The sequence below is a fragment of the Homarus americanus genome, unplaced genomic scaffold, assembly GCF_018991925.1.
Source record: "Homarus americanus isolate GMGI-L3 unplaced genomic scaffold, GMGI_Hamer_2.0 scaffold32583, whole genome shotgun sequence".
Taxonomy (NCBI): Eukaryota; Metazoa; Arthropoda; class Malacostraca; order Decapoda; family Nephropidae; genus Homarus; species Homarus americanus.
Window position 1 is genome coordinate 26,249,043 of NW_024713129.1, and position 21,503 is coordinate 26,270,545.

General features: G+C 42.5%; 1 pseudogene; it reads left to right on the plus strand.

Moving 5' to 3' along the window:
* The window catches only part of LOC121869673, a 69,662-nt pseudogene extending 49,071 nt beyond the window's left edge, over nt 1-20,591 (plus strand).
* The last annotated feature ends 912 nt before the right edge of the window (nt 20,592-21,503 follow it).

The window sequence follows — 21,503 nt, forward strand, 5'->3', positions numbered from 1 at the left end:
TATATATATATATATATATATATATATATATATATATATATATATATATATATATATATATATATATATATAAATAAATCTGAATCACCCTCAAAGGGTAAAATATTTTTATTCGACATGTGTTTTCTTCAACAGGTTAGAGAGGCCATGCCCAGCAACATTCAACCCGGGCGATCACTTCATCTACGCTTTGGCCGTCCGCACTGGTGCCGAGGAAGAATGCCGACAGTTCGTGGCTCATGTCTGTGACTCCTACAGGTAAGACGATATCAATCTGCAATCCTTACAGGTAAGGTAAAGCCTATGCGGCAATACCATACCATATCTTGAATATAGCATCATAACTGCTTTATGGAATAGTACACAAATCCTTCTTTTGAACTACGGGCGGCTCTTATATAATACTCCCACGTGTTGCAGAGACGCTGAGGGCCTAGACATGGACCAAATGATCCAGAAGGCCAGCGGTCACGCCTATAGAAGGGGACGCCCTTCTCAACATCAAGCTGGCCGAAGAGCCCATACCGCGCTTCCTGGTTCAACCAATTTGCAGCCATGTTCAGACGCAATGTCGTTGAGCTCACCAGAAACTAGGGCTACTGATTGTCGGGTCACGTGCCTTCTCCTGGTAGGTGCCTTGCAGGTATGATAGTTTCGCGCAGGGTGGTACTTGCCATTTTCATTACACATTTATACTTTTTTCTCTTATTTTTTTCTTATTATTTTTTTTTTTTTATTATGATGATGCATATTTTCTCGATTATTAAAGTTATCATTCGATGATAAAAGTACAAATACGGTAATGAGGTATTTTGTTATCGTAATAAAAGTTTCCCTAACTTAGCTTCCGTCAAGTTCGGTTATGCTTTGTTTGGTAAGATAAGGATAGGTTAGGTTTCGTGAGGTTAAGGTTAAGGTTGAGACAGGTTAGGTGTAGTTAGTTAAGATAAATTTCGGCTAGTTTAGGTAAGTAAGGTTTGGTAAGATGTGGATATGGGTTAGGTTTAGTTTGGTAAGGTTAATTTAGGTTAGCTTAATACAAATACTACTATATTTAGTTCAGAGTAAACTTATTTTCATGATCATCCCTATATACTCACTAATTACAAAATTTATAAAAAAAAAAAAATATTATCCGGATGCCAGTTCTTTGCCATATATGTTGTGATTTATCCTAATACATACGTCTTTGCCAGTTCTTTAACATCTGTAATGATTCACCCTCATACTCCCAACCTTGCCAGTTGCTTGCCACCTACAGTCGTGATTCACCCTAATACTCATACTTTTGCCAGTTCTTTGCCATCATCTTCGGGCTCATCTACCTCGACCTCGACAAGGATGGGCTGAACAAGACTACAGTACAGAACATCAGCGGGGTCATGTTCATCTTCGTCACCAACATGACCTTCTCAAACATGTTTCCCGTTGTCACGGTAACACTATGACCTGCTGAAGGGTCTCGTATTGAGTTTTTGATTCAATAGGAGAGAGAGAGAGAAGGATATATATATATATATATATATATATATATATATATATATATATATATATATATATATATATATGAATACTCGTAGATAATTTAGATAGATTGATAGATTTTCTTTTACGGAGATTAGCCCACCCGGGCACAGGTTACTGACTCACATCAGGGCCTGGGGGGCGAAAATATAATAATAATAATAATAATAATAATAATAATAATAATAATAATAATAATAATAATAATAATAATAATAATAATAATAATAATAATAATAATAATAATAATAATAATAATAATAATAGAAAAAATATAATAAAAAATAATAATAATATAATAATAATAACCACAAATAAATAAATAAATATGTTTTTATTAAGGTTGAGAAACGATAAATACAGCATGTATGTTGTGTTATCAATAGTAAGAGAAATAATTGAGACCCTGCAATTGGTGTGTAAATGAGGCAGAAAGTCAGATCAGCAACCTGGGACTTGGTCACAATTTTCGTGATGCCATATAGCAGCAGGGTCTACCATTAGACAACACATTATGCTGCCAATATCTTCCCAGGCGGTAGTACCTCCCTGTTTGGTGGCTACTACCTACTAGATAGATATAGATAGAGATAGATAGATAGACAGACAGATAGATAGATAGATAGATAGATATATACACAGACAGACAGACAGACAGACAGACAGACAGACAGACAGACAGACAGACAGACAGATAGATAGATAGATAGATAGATAGATAGATAGATAGATAGATAGATAGATAGATAGATAGATAGATAGATAGTGAGAGAGAGAGAGAGAGAGAGAGAGAGAGAGAGAGAGAGAGAGAGAGAGAGAGAGAGAGAGAGAGAGACTGACACACCTACTTCACGTGATAAGATTTATATCACTGGGTAGAAATCGATTTTATTACTAATTAATAAACTAGATTGTATTAATGTACTGACAGCTATGCAGGGAAACATGGTTCCTAGAGTAAACATTTCCTTACAATAATTCATCACTGATTACTAATAAAAAAAATACAATACAAAAACGAAAGGAATATTCAATTTGAATTTTTAATTTATTGATCTCTTGTTAATCAGTGTTAACATATAATATAAATTTTATTTTTCGAAAAAATTAACGAAGGTAGTTATAATTATACTACATTTACCTGTAATTCAGTAATATCTATAAATGTTTCAGTAAAGTAATTATTATCTCAGTCCCAATCTATGTATTTTACGATTGACATTTATTAATGTTTTGATCAAGAAAAATATTCAAACTCAACTTTTGCTTATCAGACAGTTTGCTAGAGTGTACACTGTTATCATCTCAATATTCTGCTGTAAGATACACTGCTATCATCTCAGTATACTGTTATAAGATACACTGTTATAATCTCAATATTCTGCTGTAAGATACACTGCTATCATCTCAGTATACTGTTATAAGATACACTGTTATCATCTCAATATTCTGCTGTAAGATACACTGTTATCATCTCAATATTCTGCTGTAAGATACACTGTTATCATCTCAATATTCTGCAAGAACACTGTTATCATGTTAGTGTACTGTTGTAAGAAACTGTTAACGTCTTAGTATTCTGCTGTAAGATACACTGTTATCATCTCAATATTCTGCTGTAAGATACACTGTTATCATGTTAGTGTACTGTTGTAAGATACACTGTTAACGTCTAGTATCTCTGAAGATACATATCGTTAGTATACTAAGATACACTGTTAACGTCTTAGTATTCTGCTGTAAGATACACTGTTAACGTCTCAGTATTCTGTTGTAAGATACACTGTTATCATGTTAGTATACTGTTCTAAGATACGCTGTTAACGTCTCAGTATTCTGTTGTAAGATACACTGTTATCATGTTAGTATACTGTTCTAAGATACGCTGTTAACGTCTCAGTATTCTGTTGTAAGATACACTGTTATCATCTTAGTATACTGTTGTAAGATACGCTGTTAACGTCTCAGTATTCTGTTGTAAGATACACTGTTATTATGTTAGTATACTGTTGTAAGATACACTGTTAACGTCTCAGTATTCTGTTGTAAGATACACTGTTATTATGTTAGTATACTGCTGTAAGATACACTGTTATAATCTCAATATTCTGCTGTAAGATACACTGTTATCATGTTAGTATACTGTTGTAAGATACACTGTTAGCGTCTTAGTATACTGTTGTAAGATACACTGTTATCATGTTAGTATACTGTTGTAAGATACACTGTTATCATGTTAGTATACTGTTGTAAGATACACTGTTATCATGTTAGTATACTGTTATTTAATACACTGTTAGCGTCTTAGTATTCTTCGTTATTCAATATAATGAGAAGTTTCCAAATGTTCGTATATTTGCTTAAACAATGAAGAACTTTGATGTGAAATCTGGTGGTAGCTCTGGTTGTAATTGAGTTGCTAATTAATTAATATAATTTCTCTCATTATTTAAGCAAATATGCGAACATTTTATTCTCATTATATTGAATAACAAAGAATAGTTTAATATTATAAAAATGCTACCTTCGGATTTTTCAATATTTAACCTGACACTGATACAGCCGAAAATAGGTCCCTAATCACAGTCCCCCATTACATACAGCCTTACTTCACCATGTATTGCCAGGTAAAATTGCGAGTACGAGAGCCAGGGTAGGGTCAATCCATCCTTGGTTGACTGTACATGTTCAGGGATTTTTTTGTCAATTCAATACCATTATTTATTCATCCGAGTTGTTTTCCCACCGCAGACATTCTCGGCTGTGATGCCGCTCTTCCTAAGGGAACACTGGAATGGCCTCTACAGCACGGACGTCTACTTTCTCACAAGATCCTTGGTCGAGTTTCCCATATACATCATAGGTCCGGCAGGCTTCATAGCCATATCCTACTACATGGTCGGGTTGAGGTGAGTCAGGGTGGATGGTGAATATAGTCACGTGTATGTGAGTGTGTATCAATGTGTGTGTATCAATGTGTGTGTGTATATATGTGTGTGTATGTGTGTGTCTGTGCGACCTATGGTGCAATGGTCAGTATGCTCGCCTTGCAAGAGACTGGTCCTAGGTTCGATTCCTGGGCAGGGTGTGGTTTTATCAAGATTTTTCTTATCCACGTTTCCATTAGGATCTACTAGAAATATATATATATATATATATATATACACACACTATAGCAGAAACGCCGCCCTCCAGGCGGCTGATTCGCTTGGCCACGGTAGAACGCCACCCTCCGGGAAGCTCCACATTGTCTCACTGTTCAGTCCCCAAAATTTCTTCTTCCATCAATATTTCATTAACGGTGTATGTAAGTTCTACCATGTTTTTCACTACAACGGTACAGCAAAGAATATTTTTTTAGCATTAAACTATTATATTGTCTAATCATCACTACATATAACACAATCCATCATCACTACATAAAGCACCATCCATCATCACTACATAAAGCACCATCCATCATCGCTACATATAACACCATCCATCATCACTACATATAACACCACCCATCATCACTACATATAACAACATCCATCATCATTAAATATAACACCATCCATCATCACTACAGATAAGTAAAGTAGTTTCCGAGATTCTCGTGCGGACACACCGCACACAAACAAACAGACATACTTATTTGTTATATATATATATATATATATATATATATATATATATATATATATATATATATATATATATATATATATATATATATATATATATGCAAGTAAATCACTGTAGGTGCGCGTGATCTAGGTATATGCTGATAACCACAAGGAAAGAAGAAAACACGAAGTTCCCAAGCGCTTTCGTGTAATTCACTCTTCAGTCTATACTCACCCCTGAAGATGTGAATTACACGAAAGCGCTTGGGAACTTCGTGTTTTCTTCTTTCCTTGTGGTTATCAGCATATACCTGGATCACGCGCACCTACAGTGATTACTTTAGGGAGAGAGATATATTATAGTAATTATAATAACACAGGGATGGCACCCCTATAGCTGTACTATCTCCCACACAGGGCGGGTGTAACTTATTTCTTCACATCCATGCTCATCTGTGTTCTGGTGGCCAACGTGGCGATTTCTTACGGTAAGTGCCACTTTCTCCCCCCATGATGTTTTGATATAAATTATGAATAAAAATTTGTCTCCTTCATATTATATCAACCTTGATTATCATTAATAGCCTGTCTTCATATGTCTCTTCCAACCAACGCTACAGGGTACATGATCTCCTGCATGGCCAAGAACTACCAGACGGCGATGGTCCTGTCTACGCCCCTCACCTTTCCTCTCCTCCTCTTTGGCGGGTTCTACATTAAGTCTGGGTCAGTGTTACGCTTCAGGCTAGTGTATGTGTGTGTGTGTGTGTGTGTGTGTGTGTGTGTGTGTGTGTGTGTGTGTGTGCGTGTATTAATAATAATTATAATAATAATAATAATAATAATAATAATAATAATAATAATAATAATAATAATAATAATAATAATAATTAACGGTTTATTGAAAAAGTTCTGCAGCCCGAAGGCTAAAAATATACATTGGACATAAATGACTTATTATATACATTGACATTGGTGTTTAACAAAAGTCTTCATTAGGGAAAGGTAAAGGAACATACAGTGAACAAACAGATTAATGTTTACAGGGGAGGTCACGTAGATCTTGTACGCTGAGGTGTTGAACAGCAGACACTCCCTCACAGATGGTGTTATGAGGGGCATCATCACGTGGTGTAGTAGTTCCCTCACAGGTGGTGTTATGAGGGGCTTGGCGTGGTGTAGTAATTCCCTCACAGATGGTGCTATGAGGGGCCTATTGTGGTGTAGTAATTCCCTCACAGATGGTGTTATGATGGTGTAGTAATTCCCTCACAGATGGTGTTATGAGGGGCCTCACGTGGTGTAGTAATTCCCTCACAGATGGTGTTATGAAGAACCTCATATGATGCTGTAGCAACTCATTCACTACGTGGTGTCGTAGCATCATGGGGACATCACGTGGTTTGGTGTTACACGACTTCACTCACTCAAGTGAGTGAGATGTGGTCCCAGGCCTCCCTATCGTGGACGGATTAACACATAGCTGGTGTTGTTGAGTCTCAGGGGCAGTTATCACTGGGTACCTGGGACCTCACTGTGTGAAGGTTAGCTTGGTTAAGACTCAGCTGTTACTGTTGAGTTGTTTTTCACTGACTTGAGCACTGTTCACCACTATTCAACACTGGTTCCATTCCTTTCCTAACTGAAATGGTAACTTCTGGCGAGAACTTGATGATATTCCGGTGGGGAGGAGGGTTCAGGGGAGGGAGTTGGTATGGGCCAACATAACAGTTGACCTGGCTGCTGCCAGAGCAGCGCCAGGTACATCTTGACCCTTCGGGTGTGTGTGTGTGTGTATGTGTGTGTGTGTGTGTGTGTGTGTCTGTGTTTGTGTGTGTGTGTGTATGTATGTGTGTGTGTGTGTGTGTGTGTGTGTGCGTGTGTGTGCGTGTGTGTGTGTGTTTTCGCACACAGGGTGGTGAAATGCGTCTAGTGTGGCAGAATTATGTTAGTGTTAAGGTGCAAGCACCGCTTGCTCCCTCTCGCTCTCAGCTACCACCACTGGCTAGCTCTCGTGGCAAACAGTACAAAGACTCTTCACCATTAAGATTCCTGCTGATTCTCCTCGAGACAACACACGGTAACTGGGTGCCTCGTGGGCCCAGGCTAGACCAGCAGGGGATCACGGATAGCAGTGGGCCCCAGAGGGACGGCGCATAGGCTCACTGGCATGTGGACATGTTCTGGTGCCTACCAACCTTTGCCCCGCTGCCTTGCTGATTAATCTTGGTAGGTATAAGGCGACGGGAGGAAACCCCGAACGAAAAATCTGTGGTGGAGCTCCACATCAGGCAAACATGCTTACAGAGCTCCAACAAGACCCCAACGGCGGTATAGGCAGAAGAGGTGACCACCATGGGAACCCAACGACTACACCGGCAGACGAAGGAAATGCGTGATGACCAGGCTACTAAGGAGAAGCCCAACATAGTGGGCTATTGGCAGTCTATTGCGCCTCTCCCTCTAACCCAATAGTCGTTGCAACACTTGCACCACTGGATCAGGAAAAGGCGGAGCCAAGATGTGTGGTTGCAGACTGCGCTTCAGCCTCATCACATAAATTAGCTCACACGCAGCCATCATCCAACTCATTATACTCCTCCTCATCATCAAAACCCCTATACCCCCAAAAGTCCAATGGCGACGGAAGGGTGGCGACGGGGACAGGCAGAGATGACTGCCGGGAGTTTCTAGTCACAACTCTGCACATGGGCGGCAGAGATAAGATAGTCGTTTTTACACTGGGATCTGGACAACAGTGTAATCCTGTCCTGTCTGTGCAACTGAGCAGCCCTTTCGAAAATCCACTCTGCTCACCCGACATTGGGAGAGGGCTAGAAAAGGTGCCCTAAACTTAGCCTCCTAAAAACCAATCTGACTGGCCAAGCACACCCAGTAAGGTCATACTTATACAGTGGAAAACACATTCAAAATCACAGATCCAAACAGAAACAAACTATACAACCTCTTATGGTCGCTGCGTGGAATGTGAGGACCCTTCTGGATACTGGCACAAATGAACGTCCTGAAAGAAAAACTGCCCCTGTGACTGAAGAGCTGACTAGGTATAACATCGACAAAGAGAGCCATGAGTGAGTCCCGGCTTCCAGACGAGGGTCAACTCACAGAACAGGGGTCTGGCTATACCTTTTTCTGGAAGGGTAAGTCTGCTGTGGAGAGAAACCGAATTTAAGGAGCTGGCTTTGCCATCCACCAACGCATCCTACACAGGCTAAATGAAATGCCGATTGAGATCAACGACCGCCTCATGCCTTTTTCTTCAGTGCATACGCCCCAGAAATGGATGCAGAGTATGACATCAAGGAGGCCTTTTACGCCAACCTCGACAGAGTGCTAACTTCTATACCCAGATAAGATAAGGTTGTGTTCCTTGGTGACTTCAATGCCAGGATTGGCAGAGATGTCAGCATTTGGCAGGGGACCATACAGAGAAATGGACTAGGGAAGTGTAATCCCAACGGCTTACTCCTCCTCAGCAAGTGTGTTGCACACAACCTCACTATCACCAATACCTTTTTAAGGCATGCCGACAAGTTCAAAGGTTCGTGGCAACTTTTACTATCCAAACATTGGCATCTCATTGACTACATCATTGTCAGAGAAAGAGATCGCAGAGATGTCCACATCACCCGTGCCATGTGTGGCTCAGAACACTGCAACACTGCATCGGCTCGTCTGAGCCAAGGTCTCACTTCACGTCGCCCAAAAACGGCGAAGGCAGCAAGCATCCAAAGGGGGTTTTAACACTAAGCATCTGGAGGATCCAGAGGTGGCACATGCTTTCAGAGAGCAGCTCGAACATGTGATAATAAACAACTCAACAACAAACAACCCAAATCCCAGTGCCGAATGGGATATTCTTAATGCTGTCATGACAAAAACCAGTGGGGAGACCCTCGGCCAGATCAAAAGAATATACCAGGACTGGCTTGATGCAAATGACCCTGCAATCAATGTACTCGTCGATGAAAAACGTGCTGCTTTAACTGAATGGCAGAATAACTTTCAGTCTCGGGCCAAAGCTGACACCTTGTGCAAGAAGAAAGCGGATGAGGTAGCTACTGCCATCAAACTGATGAAAAATAACAAAGCCTCAGGGCCTGATGGAATCATAGCCGAGGTGTATAAAGCAGGAGGACCTCTGCTTAGCAGCCGTCTCCACTTTCTCTTAGACAATATGTGGGAAGAGGATTAAATCTCCCAAGCTCTTAAAGGCGCCTCCATCCTGAGGCGGAAAACTTCCTCCCAGAATCTCAATGTGGCTGTAGACCATCACGTGGCACCACTGACATGATCTGTGCTGCCCTTCAGTTACAGGAAAAGTGCAGAGAACAGCGTCATGACCTGTACATGTCCTTTCATCGACCTAACCAAAGCATTCAACTCGGTCAACAGGGATGCCCTCTGGTGGTCCCTCGGGCGTTTTGGCTGTCCACAAAAATTCATCGCCATTGTGAGGCAATTCCACGGTGGCATGAACGGCAGCGTTGTGAACAATGGCACCCAGTCTGAGTTCTTCCCCATCCAAACGGGGGTTAAACAAGGGTGTGTAGTGGCACCAACTATCTCTTCCATTTTCCTGGCTGCCTTCCTTACTTGTGCCAGTGCAAATTTAGCTGCCGGAGTGGACATCCAGTTCCGGATGAATGAACTTTTCAATATAAGACGACTCCAGACAGGAACAAAGGTGTTAGCAGCTTCCATGACTGAGCTTCAGCACGCAGATGACCTCACCCTCGTCGCTCACACTGAATGCGACCTACAGGAGATCCTGAACACCAACGCAGATGCATATGCACACTTCGGCCTTGAGGTGAATGTACATAACACTCAGATTCTCTTTCAACCTGCCCCTGGTTCAGCCACACCTCCACGATCCATCCACTTTCGGTATCTCTGCCCACACCTGTCCACTACTGCGGACATTGATGAAGAGATTCAACATCGGATCAGATGTGCATATCAAGCCTTTGTCAGACTCCGAAATCGTGCCTTCGGCTGCAGGGAGCTGAAGTTATCTACAAAGTTACACATATATCGAGCAGTGGTCCTCCCCACCCTGCTATATGGCAGCGAGAAATGGGTCACATACAGGAGGCACATCAAGGCACTTGAAAACTTTCACCAATCTAGTCTACGTTCCATCCTCCGAGTTCGCTGGGAAGACATGAGAACAAATGGTGTTATTCCTTCTGACACCAACTGTAGAAGCATCGAGGCTACCATTATCCATGAACAACTACGCTAGACTGGCCATGTTACCCGCACGGACGATATTAGGTCTGCCAAAGCAGATACTTTAAAGTCACCTAACGAATAGTACACGTAATGCTGGCGGGCAACTGAAAATGTATAAGGATAGTCTTAAGACAAACCTGAAAAAGTGCCAAATTGACCCCATTAAATGGGAGACGATTACTCCACACCGTAACGCTTGGAGGAGCACCGTACAAGAAGGTGTCGATACTTTTGAGTTAGCGTGAATGCCAAACGAGGCAGACAAGTGACAAAGCCGGAAAGTCGCTGCCGCCGTCCCTCCCGCACTAGATGTCCCCCACCCCCCACACGTGCAAAATCTGTAATTGACCCTGCCGTTCCCGTAATGACCTCTTTAGTCACCTCAGAACTCATCAACCTAGGTGACATCCATAATAACTCAAAACATTGTATCATAGCTGGATGATCGTCATACGCTATTCCGAGTGACAACAAAGAAGTAGTGTGTGTGTGTGTGTGTGTGTGTGTGTGCGCGCGTGTGTGGGTGTGTGTGTGGCGTGTGTGTGTATATGTGTGTGTCTGCGTGAGTATATGAGCATACGTTTGTGTGTGTGTGCGTGTTTTTGTGTGTATACGTGTGTGTGTGTGTGTGTGTGTGTGTGTGTGTTAAGAGGCATTCTTTTAACCGCTGGTGAACATGGCCATTTTTCAGTGGCTTTTTTACCTCTTGAGGATGGCGGTTTAATCGATTAAGTCCGATGGCTGAAACCCCCGGGGACGATAATGTAACCTTTTTCTGGTGATAATTTGATCATTGAGGACGATAGTTTAATTCTTTTGACCATAACTATTTAGTAAGTACATAAACGACATGGATATAGGTGTAGACAGCAATATAAGTAAATTTGCTGACGACACGAAAATAGGGCGTGTAATTAGACCTATCGAAGACTTCGCAAACCTACAAGAAGATCTAAAAAACTTCGTATGGTCTAACAAATGGCAGATCAAATTTAATGTGGACAAATGCAAAGTACTTAGCCTAGGAGACGTAAACAGAGAAACCACATATCAGATGAACAACGTTGATAAAGAGAAATCCGACTGTGAGAAAGATTTATGGGCAATGATAAGTAGGAATTTTACACCAAGACAACAATGCGTATTAGTCTCGAAACAAGGCTAACAAAGTACTTGGGTTCATATAAAGGAGTGTCACTTACATGACGAGAGAGGTTATCCTAAAACTGCAGAATGGATATCGAATCCCTAGAAAGCATGCAGAGGATGATAACAAGACTAATCCCTGGCATTAGGAACCTTGAGTATAGAGACAGATTAAAGCATCTGAACTTGCACTCCCTCGAGAGACGTAGAGCGAGGGGCAATATGATTGAGGTGTATAAATGTAAGTCAAGGTTAAACAAAGGTAATAAAACAAAGGTACTTAAATTATCTAACCAGGAACGAATTCGTAACAATGGTTTTAAATTAGAGAAATTTAGATTTAGGTACAAGATAGGTAACCACTGGTTTGGAAATAGAGTAAGGGATGACTGGAACAAGTTACTAAACATCATCATTAATTCGAATACGCTGGATAGCTTCAAATATAGGTTGAACGGTGTAAAGGCCTGGTACTTAGGGATAGAAATCCCTTACCAGACTAATCAGGATCTTTCAAAAAGGAAAGTCAAGGACCATGGTTTTCTGAGGAATAACAAACAACCGTTTGAGATTGACATCTCTTTACTATAAAAAAAATATTACACAAAACTCTGACACCACTCGACAAACATCAAATAACAATTACGGGAGTCAAACAATTAATGCAGTCAACAGTTAACGGAGTCAAACAATTAATGGAAGCAAACAATTAAAGGAAGCAAACAATTAATGGGATCAACAATTAATGGGAGTCAACAACTGATAGAATCAAACAATAAACGGGAGTTAGCAATTAAAGGAATCAAACAGCAAAAGAATCAAACAATGAACAGATATTTCCTACGGCAGTGGCCCTGGGGAAGATTCTGGAACACAGTGATCCACTCTCAGGGGGAAGCGTCCATTCAACTCCTCACTCAAGCGACAGCAGCCGATGTTTTGATACAGTAGACGAAACACCGGGGCACAGACGGTGGAGAGGAGCTGGCGGCAGTGGCGGCTGCGGCAGTGGTTTGGAGTAGGAGTCCAGAGATTAACAGACGAATTGTGAAGGTCTGGGAAAACAGCCCACGAGTCCAGGACCAATGATGAGATCACAGCCGGAATTTGACGAACTGATGGTAGATAGTGACTGTATGACTGCTGGGGTGAATCTGCCGGCGACACAGGTAGGAGCACCGTTCTCGCCTCTGACCAACCCCCCCAAGTGTTGGTCGCACCAGCAAACGCGCGAGTGTGCAAAGGTAATGAGCAGGAAGATCGTTTCCGTCCTTACAAACGGATATCTGAGCGATAGGGGTTGGGTGTAAATGGGACTGCCTAGTGTGGGTCAATATTTTTGGTGATTTTTCCTCCATTCTTAAGTTCTTATGTTCTTAAAAGAGTTTTTACACTTACCTACTATATTGGCCTTCTACACACACACACACACACACTACTACAATTACTACTACTACTACTACTACTACTACTTTGTTGTCCCTTGGAATCAAGTATGACGATCATCAAGCTATGGTACAATGATATGCGCTATTAAGGAGTCACCTTCGTTGGTGAGCTTTGAGCTGACTCGAGAGGCTGATACGGGATCTGCAGGGCCTTCCACAGATGTTGTACGTGTGGAGAGCTACATCTAGTGCAGAATGGGAGGCGGTAGCGTCTCTCCGGCGCTGGGGCTTATCTGTCTCTGTATGCAGTCGGGCTAACTCAAAAGTATTGACACCTTCATGCGTTACGGTGTGGAGAGAACGTCTCCCAGGTGAGGGGGTCGATTTGGCACTTTTTCAAGTTTGTTTTAATACTATCCTTATACCTTTGGTAGTCTACTGTCTTATATGCGGGTAACATGGCCAGTCCAATGGATAATGGTAGCCTCGATGTTCCTACAGTTGGTGTCAGCGAGAATACTGGCATTTGTTCTCTTGTTTTCCTAGCGAACTCGGAGGATGGAACGTAAACTACGTTGGTGAAAGTTTTCAAGTGCCTTGAGGTGCCTCCTGTATGTGACCCATGTCTCGATATAATACAGCTGGGTGGGGAGGACCACTGCTCGATACACATGCAGCTTTGTAGATAATTTCAGCTCCCTACAGCTGAAGACAAGGGTACGGAGTCTGGCAAGGGCTGAGATGCACATCTTATCCGATGTTGAATCTCTTCATCGATGTCCGAGGTGGTGGACAGGTGGGAGCCAAGGTACTGGAAGTGAGTACATTAGAGAAAATAGTAACATCAAGGTGGAAGGAGGGTGGGGGTGTGGTTGAACCAGGGGCAGGCTGAAAGAAAATCTGAGTCTTCCACGCATGCACATTAAAGGCTGAAGTATACATACGCATCGGCATAAGAGTTCAGGATCTTCTGTAGGTCGCATTTAGTGTGGCGACGATGTTGAGGTCATCTGCATACTGGAGTTAAGTAATGGAAGCGGCCGACACTTTTCTTCCTGCCTGGTGTGGTCTTATGTTGAAAAGTCCCTTCATCCGGTACTGGATGTCCACCCTGCTGGCTAAATTGGCACTGGCACGAGGAAAGAAGGCAGCCAAGAAAATGGAAAAGATAATTTGTGCCAGTACACATCCTTCTCTTACCCCCATTTGGATGGGGAAGAACTCAGACTGGGTGTCATTGTGTAGGATACTGCCGTTCATGCCATCGTGGAATTGCCTCATAAAGGCAATGAAGTTTGGTGGGCAGCCAAAACGATTAAGGGTCCGCCAGAGGGCTTCCCTGTTGACCGAGTCGAAGGCCTTACTAAGGTCAATGAAGGCCTTGTATGTACAAGCCACAGTGTTGTTCTCTGCACCTTTCCTTTATCTATCGGGCTGCAAAGATCATGTCAGTGGTGCCACGTGATGGTCTAAAGCCACATTGAGAGGAAATTTTCTGCCTCAGAATAAAGTTTGCTTAGGAGGACTCGGGAGAGAATTTTGCCAGCTGTGGACTGCAGTAAGATCCCTCGGTAGCTGCCACAGTTTGACCGGTCTCCCTTTGTTTTTATAAATATTGACGATGGAACCATCTTTAAGATCTTGGGGGATTTCCTCCTTCTCCCATATATTTTCCAGAAGTGAGTGGAGACGGTTGTTAAGCAGAAGTCCTCCTGTTTTGTACACCTCGGCTGGGATTTCTTCAGGCTATGTGGCTTTGTTATTTTTCACCTGCTTGAGGGCAGTAGCTACCTCATCCAGGGATGAAGGATAGCTGAGGTGGGTTAGCTTTGGTTGCTGAGTAACATCCTGGGTAGTCAGGACATCCACATTGGTTTTTCGGTTAAGCAACGATTGGTAGTGCTCTTTCCAGCGCTGATGGATGGCTTCTTCATCTATAATTAGGAAGTTACCGTCGGATGAGCGGAGGGGCCACACTATGAGCAGTTGGGCCATATATTGTTTTCGCGGAATTGTAAAGTTCACGCATCTTGTGCTGATCTACAAGTTTTTGTATTTCACATGCTTTATTTTTCAACCATTCGTTCTTTATATTGCGAAGTTCGCGCTGGTCTTCCGCTTCCTTCTTGTGGATGGTATCAGCTTTGATCCGAAACTGAGGGTTGTTCTGGGAGTCAATATGTTAGCACGGCTATATCGGCGAGGACGTTGATTTCCGGGTCATTTTCATCAAACCAATCCTGGTGATTTCTTTTCATCAGACAGAGTGTCTCGTTGCAGGTTTTAGTGATGACAGCTTTGTTTGGACCCCCTACGGCACTGGGATTTTTGTGGTTTATTGTTGGGTTGTTTACCAGCTCATCGTTGAGCTGCTCTCTGAAAGTTTGCGCAACTGCTGGATCCTCCAGTCGCTTGATGTTAAAGCTTCTTCTGGAGGCTTATTGCCTTCGCCATTTTGGGGCGACGTGAAGGGAGAATTTGGCTCTGATGAGCTGATGATCTATATCACAGTGGTCTGAGTCACGCATGGCTCGGGTGATGGGGACATCTCGGCGATCTTTTTCTCTGACAATGTTGTAGTCAATGAGACGCCAATGTTTGAATCGTTGGTGTTGCCAAGAACCCTTGAACTTGTCGGCCGGTCTAAAAAAGGTGTTGGTGATAGTAAGGTTGTGTGCAGCACACTTGCTGAGGAGGAGTTGGCCGTTGGGATTACACTTACCTACTCCGTTTCACCCTATGATTCCCTCCCATACTGTATGTCAGGATCTCTGCCAACTCTAGCAATGAAGCCACCTTTGAGCACAACCTTATCTTCTCTGGGGATAGAGGTTAGCAATATGTCAAGGTCGGTGTAAAAAGCCTCCTTGATGTTATCCTCTGAATCCAGTGATGGGACGTATACACTGATGTAGAAGGCATGGCGTGAGTGATTCAGTGGGACTCAGAGAATCAGGAGGCGCTCGTTGATTCCAAAGGGCATTTTAGTTAGCCTATCTAGGATGGTTTTACGAATGGCAAAGCCAACCCCATAAATGTGGTTTCTCTCCTCAGCAGGCTTACCCTTCCCGAAGAAAGTAAAGCCGGAACCCTGTTTTGTAAGTTGAACACTCGTCTGAGAGCCGGGACTGACTAATTTGCTGCTATGTCGATGTTATACCTAGACAGCTTTTCTGCGTCAAAGGATGTTCTTCTTTCAGGACGCTCAAATGTGCAAGCATCCAGAAAGGCCCTGACTGTCCATGCAGCGGCCATAAGAGGTTGTTTAGTTTGTTTTTGCTCTTGTATGTAATTGTAATTATATTTTCGACCGCATAAGGATGACCTTACCCGGCGCGGTTGTCCGGTCAGGTTGGTTTCTCAGGCAGGCTATGTTTAGAGCGCCTTTTCCAGCCCCCTTCCCATGTGGGGTGAGCAGAGTAGCTCCTGGTAAGAGCTGATCAGTCGCACAGACAGGACGGGATTGTACTGTTGCCTAGATCCCAGTGCATAAACGACAATCTTATCTGCGCCGCTGGCTGATGGCTGTGCGTGAGTTGTTTCATGTGGTGAGGCAGGAGGGCAGGCTGCAACCACACATCTTGGCTCTCCTTTTTCCTGATCCAGGGGTGCAAGTAGTTGTCACAACAGGGAAGAGAGAGAGCTGCAAGGGATTGCCAATAGGATAGTTTGTTGGGTTTCACCCTAGTAGCCTATGCATCGTGCATTGCCTTCAACCACCTCTTCCGTCTATACCGCCGTTGGGGGTCTTGTTTGAGCTCTGCAAGCATTTTTTCTTGTTTCGGAGCTCCACTACAGACTTTTCGTTTGGGTTTTACTCTTGTAGCCTTATTACTCATGATGGTTAATCTGCAAGGACGTGTCCACATGCCAGTGGTCCTATGCACCGTCCATCTGGTGCCCACTGCTGCTTTGCCTGGGCCCACGAGGCACCCAGTTACCGTGTGCTGCCACGAGGAGGCACAGCAGGAGTCTGGATAGTGAGGAGGCTGTGTACTGTCAGGGGAAGCACACACACACAAACACACACACACACACACACACACACACACACACACACACACACACACACACACACACACACACACACACACAGACAGACAGACAGACAGACAGACAGACAGACAGACAGACACACACACACACACACACACACACACACACACACACACACACACACACACACACACACACACACACACACACACACACACACACACACACACACACACACACACACACCTATGCATATTTTATAACACTTATAAATATTACATCGTTATATTTCAATATGCAGGACGGTGCCGGTGTATCTCAACTGGCTGAGTTACCTGTCGTGGTTCCAGTACGGCTTCGAGGCCCTGAGCATCAACCAGTGGCAGGATTTTTCCATTTGTAACAAGACTATTAACTTCTGCTATCCTGTCGGTGATATTGTCCTCGATAACCTGGGCTTTGATAAGGTATCAATAACCAAAATTTACCTGTTTGATGTTACATCCTGATCCTTGTGGTATTCATCTATAGTAATACAACTTTTATTTATAGAAATATTTACATCAAGATAGTTAACACTCACATTTGAATCACCACTACGACTAGGAAAACTGAAACCGATTCCTAGTTCATTCAGTAGAATTTAAATATATAACTTTTTACATACAACCGCAAAATTACCCGCATCTTTATCAGCAAATACTACTATAAAATTGTCATGCAAACTTAAGAGAGATTATTCAATATATTGTCTCACGATTAAAGGTTCTTTGAAGCCCGTTCTATGATTCAATCTAATCATCTTAGTATCAAGAATTTGAACAACCTTATTCAACCATTCACCAAATTCATGTAGCTCAAGCTTATATTTACTTCACATGACACTTTGAAACGTAGACAAAGATTGCACAATAATATGTCTGTTTAACACCAATAGGTTCTCTATACATAGTACTGAACTTCATAATCTCTCTTAAAACATTTTCAACAACCGTTAAATCACCGGTAAAGACTTGCACATTATCTCCATTAATATATGCCAGATGCCTCACAGTTACAATCATCACTAAGTCTATTCAAATATAAATCATTCAAAAAAGAATTGTAGTTAAAAAGATTGTTACCTATAATCATAGAATACTTAAAATAAACTTTTAGCTATATAATTCTTCAAATTACCTGGTAAAAGTCTCACAATTCTGGTATCCCTACTAATGGACCAAATATTAACTTCAACTATTTTGCTCACAAAGGGAACTACAAGAAATTAACTAACCAGTGTGACCATTACACTAGCCATTGTTAGTTTTAGTATGACTGGCTGTGTCGAATATGATCTTTCCTGAGAAAATAATATTTTACCATCATCAATACGATGCACTTCCCATAGGTGGGTCGTTCTTTGTTAGGGTGTGTTGACATTTTAACAATAATGTATCTTTTCCAGGAAAACTTCTGGGTCGACATCGGTTCCCTGTGTGGCTTGTTCGTCGGGTATCGGATCCTCGCCTTCCTGTTGTTGCTCCTGAAGACTCGTCGGTAGACCCCCACCACCAAGCCTATACCTCGTACCTGTCCCTCCCTCCCTCTCACCCCTGCCTTACCTTTCATCCAACCCCTGTTCCTCCCTCCTGCCTGAGTCCCTCTCTCTCGTCCCTGTCCCTCACTTCTACCTCTGGTCTTCCCTCCTGCGTCTGTCCCCCCCTCCGGTCTCTCCATCCCACCCGTCCGTCCCTCTTTTCAACCTCTATCCCTAACTCCCGCCTATGTTCTTTCCTCCCGTCCCTGTTCCTCCCTCATTTGTGCTCCTGCCCCTCCTTCCCGTTCCTGTCCTTCCCACGGCCCTATACCTCGCACCCGCCTCTGTCCCTCTCTTCTTCTAGCTCTGTCCATCTCCCCCCTACCGTCCCTATCCTCCCCTCCCTCCCCTCTTCCTTTCTCTCTCCTCTCCCCCTCCAACCTTCTAGCCCTATCCCTCGTTCCCACCTCTGTTCCTGCCTCCTTCTGGTCTTTGTCCCTCCCTCCCGCCCCTCATTCCCGTCCTTATCCCTCCGTCCCTCCCGGCCCTGCCCCTCTCGCTTCTGCCCCTCCCTCCATCCAGCCCCTGTCCCTCCTTCCCGCCTCTGCCCCTTCCTCCATCCAGCCCTTGTCTCCCCCTCCCGTCCCAGTCCTTCCCTCTCGCCCCTCCCTCCTTTCAGCGCCTGTTCCTCCGTCCCGTCCGTTTCGTCCCTCCCGTCCTACCCTCCAGCCTATTCCCTCTATGAGTAAATTAGAATTTCTCAGGTAAATGCGCCTCAGCTGTTTATGAAATGACTGTCATTTTCATATATTTTTTAGAATCTATCACGTGATTGTAAGGTGTGATAAGAATAAATAGTTTATCGTATATATTAGTAATTAATTCAATATTATTAACGTGTATTATGAGGTGTCGACGTGTGTGTATGATCTCGTGCGTGAGGTCGTGTCATGCCACTGACTCACTCAAGGAAACAAACGACCAAATAATATCACATAAGTCCACACGGTTACATATGTCACACTAAGTCACACAAGGTCACACAAGGTTAAAAACGGCCACACTAAGTCATAAAAGATTATACTAGGTCACACAAGACCACACTAGTTCACACTAAGTCATATAATGTCACACTAAATCAAACAAGGTCACATTAGGTCATACAATGTTATACTAGAACACAAAAGGCAACACAAGGCCACACTAAGTCATAGAGTCATCGAAGGTCATACAAGGTCACACTAGGTAACACAGGGCTACAAAGTCACAGTAGGTTACAAGAAGCCATACTAAGTCAGAGAAGGTCATCAAGGTCACATAATACCATAATAGGTCACAGTAGGGCACACAAAGTCACAGTAGGGCACACAAAGTCACAGTAGGGCACACAAATTCATACTAGGTCTCACAAACTCACAATAGGTCACAAAAAGTCACAGTAGGTCACACTAGGTCACACTCGGTCACAATAGGTCACAGTAGGTCCCAAAAAGTCATGATAGGTCACACAAAGTCACAGTAGGTCACACAAAGTTACAGTAGGTCACAGTTACATTAGGTCACATAAAGTCAAATTAGGTCACACAAAGTTACAGTAGGTCACTCAAAGTCATACCAAGTCACACTAGGTCACACAAAGTCACAGAAAGTCGCACATAGTCACACCAAGTCACAATAGGTCACACAAATTCATAAAGGTCACACAAAGACACACCACGTCACATTAGGTCACACACAGCTACAATCGGTCACGCAAAGTCACAATAGGTAAAACAAAGTCACAATAGGTCACACAAAGTCGCAATAGGTCACACAAAGTCACAATAGGTCACACAGTCATAATTGACCCACTGTCTGTTAATGGGCACCATAATTTCAAATAATATAAAACGTGATTGGATAAACTTTTTCGTGAATTTATTGAACAAAACAGTGACTTACTTCCCCAGTCTTTATTGGGGAATAGAAGTATCAGAGCTCGAGTGATGAACTGCTTGGGTACCTGTTTGTGTATTGGGGACGATGGCGGCACAGTAACCAGTGGGGCCACTGCTTGAAATTTGTTTCTAGTCCTTGAAACTTTTACCTCATTCTTGAATGTTTTAAAGAAGTGTATGAAAACTTCCCATACAATAAAAAATTCAATAACTATTTTCTATTTTTTATTAATTTCTGTTTTATATTTGAGAATCATAGGTAACTTACATATGACTAGATTCTTTTGGCTCTTAATTTGCCAAGTAATCTGGTAAGTAATTTGGCACCCCTGGGCCCATGAATCGCCAATTTCGCGCCTCTAAACATCATTAATCTCTTTATTTTATTTTGAAAGAAATGTTAAATATTTTTTAGGTGCTGTGACAAATAAAGAAAGTTAAAATGTTTATAACTACACGTCTGTCCTCTCTTAAAGAAGTCATATTTTCTCGACCAGTGAAATATGTCAGGGCTGGCCTGGCACAAGCTGGAGTCACGCACCTGCCCGCCCTCCCTCCCTCCCTCCTTCCCTCCACTCGCCCTGGTCATTTACACAATAACACTGAACTGGTTTTATAATCGTCTCAACACGTTATAACAATTACTACAGTATAACAAGTCGACTTGCTTAAATATTAAGTAAAATGTCTGCTTTGATTTGCTCAGAAAGAATACCGAGTGTCTATTTTCATTTGATTAATTATCAATTACTTTCGTGTATTGATTATAATCAAAATAATTGCAATTGGCTATAATTTTATCACACCTAGAATTTTTTTGTTAGTGAACCCGAAAGACTTAGACACGAATCTAGTAAACTGTTTTTTCCTCACAATTAGCATCACTGACAACGACCTGCCGTCCAGTAAGAGTGGGGCTGCATCCAGAATTATCGTCGTGATAGGTATGATGTTTTATGAGCTCATATTGGGGCTTGTACAAATATTTTCAAATGCATGTATAGTAACAGGTCAAGGCTTCGGAATATATTAATAATTTCCTTTTGATCTGGGCTGAATCGTATTCGGAGAGGCCCTGCCACTGAGTTTGATACCCACCTCTATGATACAAGCATACTATCTGCTT